Source organism: Pipra filicauda, unplaced genomic scaffold (assembly GCF_003945595.2).
Source record: "Pipra filicauda isolate LSUMZ 115617 unplaced genomic scaffold, ASM394559v2 scaffold58_size5111680_pilon, whole genome shotgun sequence".
Taxonomy (NCBI): domain Eukaryota; kingdom Metazoa; phylum Chordata; class Aves; order Passeriformes; family Pipridae; genus Pipra; species Pipra filicauda.
This window is the reverse complement of record NW_024104742.1, coordinates 653618-659617: the sequence shown is the minus strand read 5'-3', so window position 1 is coordinate 659617 and position 6000 is coordinate 653618.

Sequence of the window (6000 nt, the reverse complement as noted above, 5' to 3'; positions counted from 1 at the left end):
GCTCCAAAATTCAGGCACTTGCATCACCACAGGCAAGTGGAGGGAGCTGAGGTGCTAGAGCTGATAGCAGAAGCATGTGGGTTAAATGGGATTCACTCCTACAGGCACCTCTGGAGCACAGCAAAGCACCTACAGAAAGAACGTACAGAAACCCCCATGCAGAGCGCTGGGGAAATCCAGGGGAAGTGCTGCAGCTGCAGGTGAAGTTCAGCACAGCCCCTGCTGCATCGTGGCAGCACAGAAGGATTAGGGCTGTGCAGAGCCATGGTGGGGACAGGGAGGCAGGTGGGAAGCAGGATACGCTGCCAGGGCCTTACCTGCTCACCAAAACTTGCTGTGCCAGATGGGGAAACACCAGGACAGGCTTCAGTCTACACCAGCTATAATTAGCCAGGAGGTGAACACAACCATACAAACAAGGCTGCAGGAGCTCCGTCTTAACCTGGATGTGACAAGTTCCTGGAAACCTGTTTTTCCCTAGGAGCTGATAGAGGAGGAAGAGCATTTTGCAAGGTTTTCCCTCCTTGGTAGCTGGATGTGGGGGAGGAAGGACATTTGAGGATGCCACCTCACCCTGTCCAGCAGCACCCACACCAGCCCCGCATCCCTATGTCAGTGGCACAGGTGCACACAGCAGTGACACACAGCCGAGGTGCCACATGCAGCTTGTTCCACTCACAGGACCCCACGGCCCAGGTTACTAGCTCCTGCCCCTGCAAAATTTTTTCTCTTATTTAGACTGCTCCAGAAAAATCACTTCACTTGTTTATTTGTTTCAGTTACACGTGCCTATATGGCCTAGGCCAAACAGTTAATCCTTTTGGCTTGTGCAAACCCTCTCAGGAGGCTGGCTTTTCCCTGTTATCTGGGAGTTGATGTTTAACCAAGTCAAGCATTATTTGTTACAATCTTTCTGCCTTGCACTGTTGCCCTTGGGCCTTCCTTCTCCTCCCCAGATTTTTTCAGTCTGTCAGCATCTTCCTTAACTTTCCCTGCCGTGAGCACAGGCTTTTCACGGTGATGCTGTGCTTCATGTCAGTCCTGTTTGGCTTTCACAAACTCCCAGATAATCTCTGGTCTTCTGTCCACATTGTTGTATGAGCAGAAAGTGGAAAGTTCTGCTAGAGAAGGCTCCTGTGCAATCCTACACATTTCCCATGTGATCCATAAGTTGCCATTGAAACTGTAGAAATGTATAGTCTTACTTTCCTTTGAGTGCAAAACAGGGGCAGGAGAGGGGGAGTGGAAAGAGAAGAGATGCTCTGTTATGCTGCACAGGAGCAGTCAGACCAGCACAGTGCAAAACTACAGCATGTCAAATTTTGCCTCTTTAAATTGCAAAAACAACAGTTCTTTTTGCAAGAACACACAGCTTTGCTGGGTTTGTTTCCTCCCCAGGGTTACAAAATCTGCTCCCAAGCCCCCAGGCAACAGTCTCTGCTGCAAAGGCAAAGCCTTGCTCTGGTGGGATGCTCTCATAGCAGGAGAGCTTTCAGAGGGTGCTGTAACCTTCCAAAGGAAGGGTGAGCCCACCTTTTCACAGCTTGGTTATGCATTTTGTCCTGCCTGCCACAAATAAAGTTTTGGTCCATATAATTGGTGTGTGAAATAATATTAGTCACAGGACTTCCTGGCAAAGCAGCTCATAAACAAGCTTTCCTCACTTCCCTCTTATGAAAGTTCAGCTCTCCTCTGCTGCGCTGACTTCTTTGTTTCCCTCTTCTCCCATTTATCGCCTGACTCCCATTAGTATCTCAGTCAGTCTAGTAAACATTTTGCCCCATGGCAGCCTCTTCAAACATAGCAGGGAGATCAGGCTGTGGAGTGCACTCTTGACACATCTCCCGGGGATCCTTTCACACTCTCTTGTAGGTTATTTTGCTGTCGTTCCTCATTCACACACTGAAGAAGGGGGAAGCAATGGCCCATGTATTCGGCAGCTCGTTAGCATGTATTCGGCAGCTCGTTAGCAGGGAACGGTAAGAGGGTCTGTGATGCTTCCTCTTCCCTTCATCCCTTTCTCACTCATATCCTCCCTGTACTCTAACCTTTGTAGTAGCAGTTTCCTGGACTGAGTGTGCTGTTCAGCATCGGGTAGTAGAGGGTGGTATTTAACTAGGTCTTACTACTATTTATGTTTCATTGAAAAATACACCCACTTTTCTGGGTGTAAAGGTAGTCAAGCACTAGCACACATGAAGGATGTACCACCCACTGTGTGTTTTACAGATGCAGCCTTCTAGCACACAGGTCACACTGTCACCATCATAGCATTTACAGTCTCACCAGTAGCCTTACTGGCCTTGATTCACATATTTATGTCTGACTTTCTCATCAGCACACGGGTTAAGTGTATATAGTAGTTGGATCAGACAGAGAAAAGCTCCCAAAGCAGCCAGGAGATGCGTACTTACGAGTCATATGCTCTTTAGTTGCTCCTAGTTGGCAGAAAAGTGATACTGTTCACATAGGGTCGTAGTGGAAATTTCCCTTCTTTGCTGCAGCCTCTGTCACTGAACCCACTTAGACCCACACAGCTCACCACACTGATGTCTTGGTCTCACCCATTCACCCAGAGAAACCCTGGCCCTTGCATGGAGTTTTATTTTACCTACCAGGCTCTGCCTATACCAGTCTGATTGCAGATCTGTGACTAAGAACTGTCACCTTATTGTCACCCCATTTGCCCCCTGGCTAGTCACAGCTCTGCTGCCAGCTGGGTTGGTTTGCAGCATTGCTTGAGGGTTCATTTCCTGAAGACAAGAATTGTGAAGGCAGGAAACTTTTCAGATCACTCTACTTACATATTGAAATGGAGATGAAAACCCTGCAGGATTTTCTGGTAGCCCTGTGTTTCCTTTTTATCTCTGTTATCCTTTTACCCTGTCTTGCTGTAAAACTAGCAAAGCTCTAAACCGTCCTCACCTCAGCCCCAGATTTCCCTCCATTTCCCTCTTGCAGTCCTTACTGAAGTCTTGAGCATCTCCTGATTTTCTCCACACAAGAACCACCATCTGTGGCATCCAGCAGTGCACACAAAGCTGGGTGCTTGCTGTTCTTGAGTGACAGCCCAACTGGAATACAGATGTTGAATCTCATTTCCCACTATCCAGTGGCTTTTGGACATTTTTCCAAGAGATTTGTTCCATTCTCTCCTCTTGTTCAAGTTCCCTTTTAACAAGCAACTCAACTGAGTATGTCTTTTATTCAAACAGCAATTTCCTTTTGAAGCTCCTAGCGAAGGCCATGTTTGTCACTCTGGGTGGAATTTGGGTAAATTGGACTGGAGATGAAAACATCTCTGTTCTCTATCCCAGGAAGGTATCAGATTCCTGCAGTTTGTGTGCATTTCTGCTTTGAGAAGGAGCTCAGTAACAGTGGTATTATCAGACTATCCCTTCACATTGATTCCTGGCTCAACCATACCCAATTCACTCATCAAAAAGACCCATTGCCATCATGACTAAATTCCAACTGGACGTTCAGGTGGGTGTCCATGACCCAAGCTGTGGTCTTTCCTGTGCTAAGGCACCAGGACTAATAGCAAAGGGTATATATGACAAATACAGCACTTGGATCCACTGGCTGTGACTGCCACTGCCTCGTTCGAACTCGGCTCAACAGTGTGTCACAGTTCTGTCTCTGCAGGGATACGGGAATGAAGAGCTAAAGGGAGAGGTTTGCATTTAATGTCACAGTTTGTCCTGGCAGAAGCAATAGGTAGAGGGAAAGACAATGGGTCTCTGCCTATCCTGACCACTCTTCAGGTAGTTGAATGTATACTAAGAGGCATCAAACACACACCTCTCCTTACATGGGTTCCAGTGACAAGTGCTTTGCCACAGCCACATCCCACTGCTTTCTTCCTCTGCCTGCATTGGGGCAATCTGGAAAGAAACTTTGTGGGCTGGGGTGATGAGCACATACCTCAGCTGCATGGAAGAAACCGTGGTGCCACCGTTTCTTCCTAGCTGCCAGCTTCGCTGCAGGGGCAGTGGGTTTCTGAGCTGTATTCCTCCAAGGAAACTAGGAAGTTATTTCTAGCTTTGACCAAAGTTTTCTCTTCTGAGTGTCCCTGTCGTGCTCCCCACCGTGCTGTGACCACTCTGCCAGCCTGTTTTCAGCAGGTACTGATAGCTGTGATGTGCCAGGAGCCCTTGGAGGGCTGCCCACACATTTTGTGAGCCCTGTTGCCACGATACTGAATGCAGAGCAGATGTTTATTCAACAGAGATGGCTTTGATTTCTTTACAACTTTTCTTCCGAGCTGCCATCGTGTGTGAATACTTCTTCCCAGGAGCCAAGTGCTGTCAGGGCCCAACAGGCAGGCGTTGAGGCTGCAGCCAGGGCAGAGGGGAACGGGGTTGAGAGGCAAGTGGCAGAGCAGCACAAAGCAAGCTGATGGCTGTGGCCTCCCAGGAAGAATGGCTGAGGCTCTGGGAACACTGACTGATGATGGATGTGCATCTGTGTGCAAGTGTCTATGCACAAGGATGTGTGTGTGTGCACATACATGTGTTTGCTTGGCTATTTTGGTGCTGAAAGCCTGGCAAGGATGGGGAAAAGCAATCTCCTGCTCACAGCTGATGCTCCCTGTACTTCATTTTTCTCTTTTTTCCCTCCCAGTTGGCTCCATCATATCATTGCTGCCTTGCTGCAGACCTGGACCAGCATGGCTGGAGGCTGAGCTGATGAGACCATCTTTTCCTTGAGAACAAGAGAAGCCAGGCACCAAAAAATATTGAAGATGTGATAGAAAAGGTAAGGAGATCCCTTCCTTTAGTACAGTAAATCCAGGTGAGAATTACCAAGAAGAGATATCACTTCTTTCTGAATTTATTTTTTCCCTTCTCCTTTCCCTTTTCCTCTACTTTCCTTCCTAGGTTTCCTGTTGGTATATTTTAAAAATGATCTCTTTCTTTTATCTTTCCTCTCTCTCCTTTAACCCATCTTGTCTGTCTTTCTCTCCACCCTTTCCTTGGTGCTGGCAGAGCAGTCTGCCCCCACAGGTACCCTCCCCAGAGCTATCAGCCTCGATCCGCTTTGGAGGGGCTGCTTTGCTAGTGTAGGAATTCCACCAGAACCAGCTTCTTGTTGCTGTTCCCTTATATAGAAATGTTTTTAATTCTATAAATACTGTATGTATTTTGCTAAAAAAAAATAGGGGAAAAAAAAAGCTTGGACTGGCTATGTAAAGACACTGTGCTGTTGGGGCAGGAGTTTTGTTTGCCCACTGTCAGGGCCTCTCACTCACTTCCTTCACCCCTTCCACTGTTGTGACCAAACTATTTTTGGTATTCCAAGAGCGCAAGCTTTGCTGAAATTCTGGTTTCCTGCTAAGGGGGGAAATTAGAGCAGGGAAGAGTTATTTAAAAGTACAAAATACATTTGCAGACAGGGAGAAGATTGTATGAGAACAATAATTTGAGAAGATCAGTGTTCTGTGATATTAAACTACTGAATTGGATATAATTACCTAGAAGTATATATATATACATATATATGTGCATCTGTGTGTGTGTGTGTTTTATTTTAGAGATGGAAGTGTAAGTAGAGTATATTTGTAATAAGGAGGTCAGAAACACAACACTAACTGCATCTCACTTATGTTGCAATCTTGGAAGCACAGGACTATCCTATGGGAGACCATCTTCTTTAAGCCAAACACTGTACTGAAGTAAAAAGCTCACTGGTACAAGGATCTTTCTGTGACGAAGGTGGAAAGGTTTGTCCTTGAACTTGTGAAGAGTTCATTCAATTTATCATAATCCTCAGTAATATAGTGACTCACCATTCACCACACTGGTACAATACACATGCACTGTTATCTTTTTATCTGCATAAAGACAACTTACTGGGTTTTTTTCCCTGTTATAGAAAATTAAAGTTTAAGTCAATGAAGAACCCCCAGGAAAGAAATGAAACTGTGCTACAGACTCATCTAGTACAGTGGGCACAGTGTCTATTTGTCCTGTTAGCAAGTAGCTCTGCCCATCACTG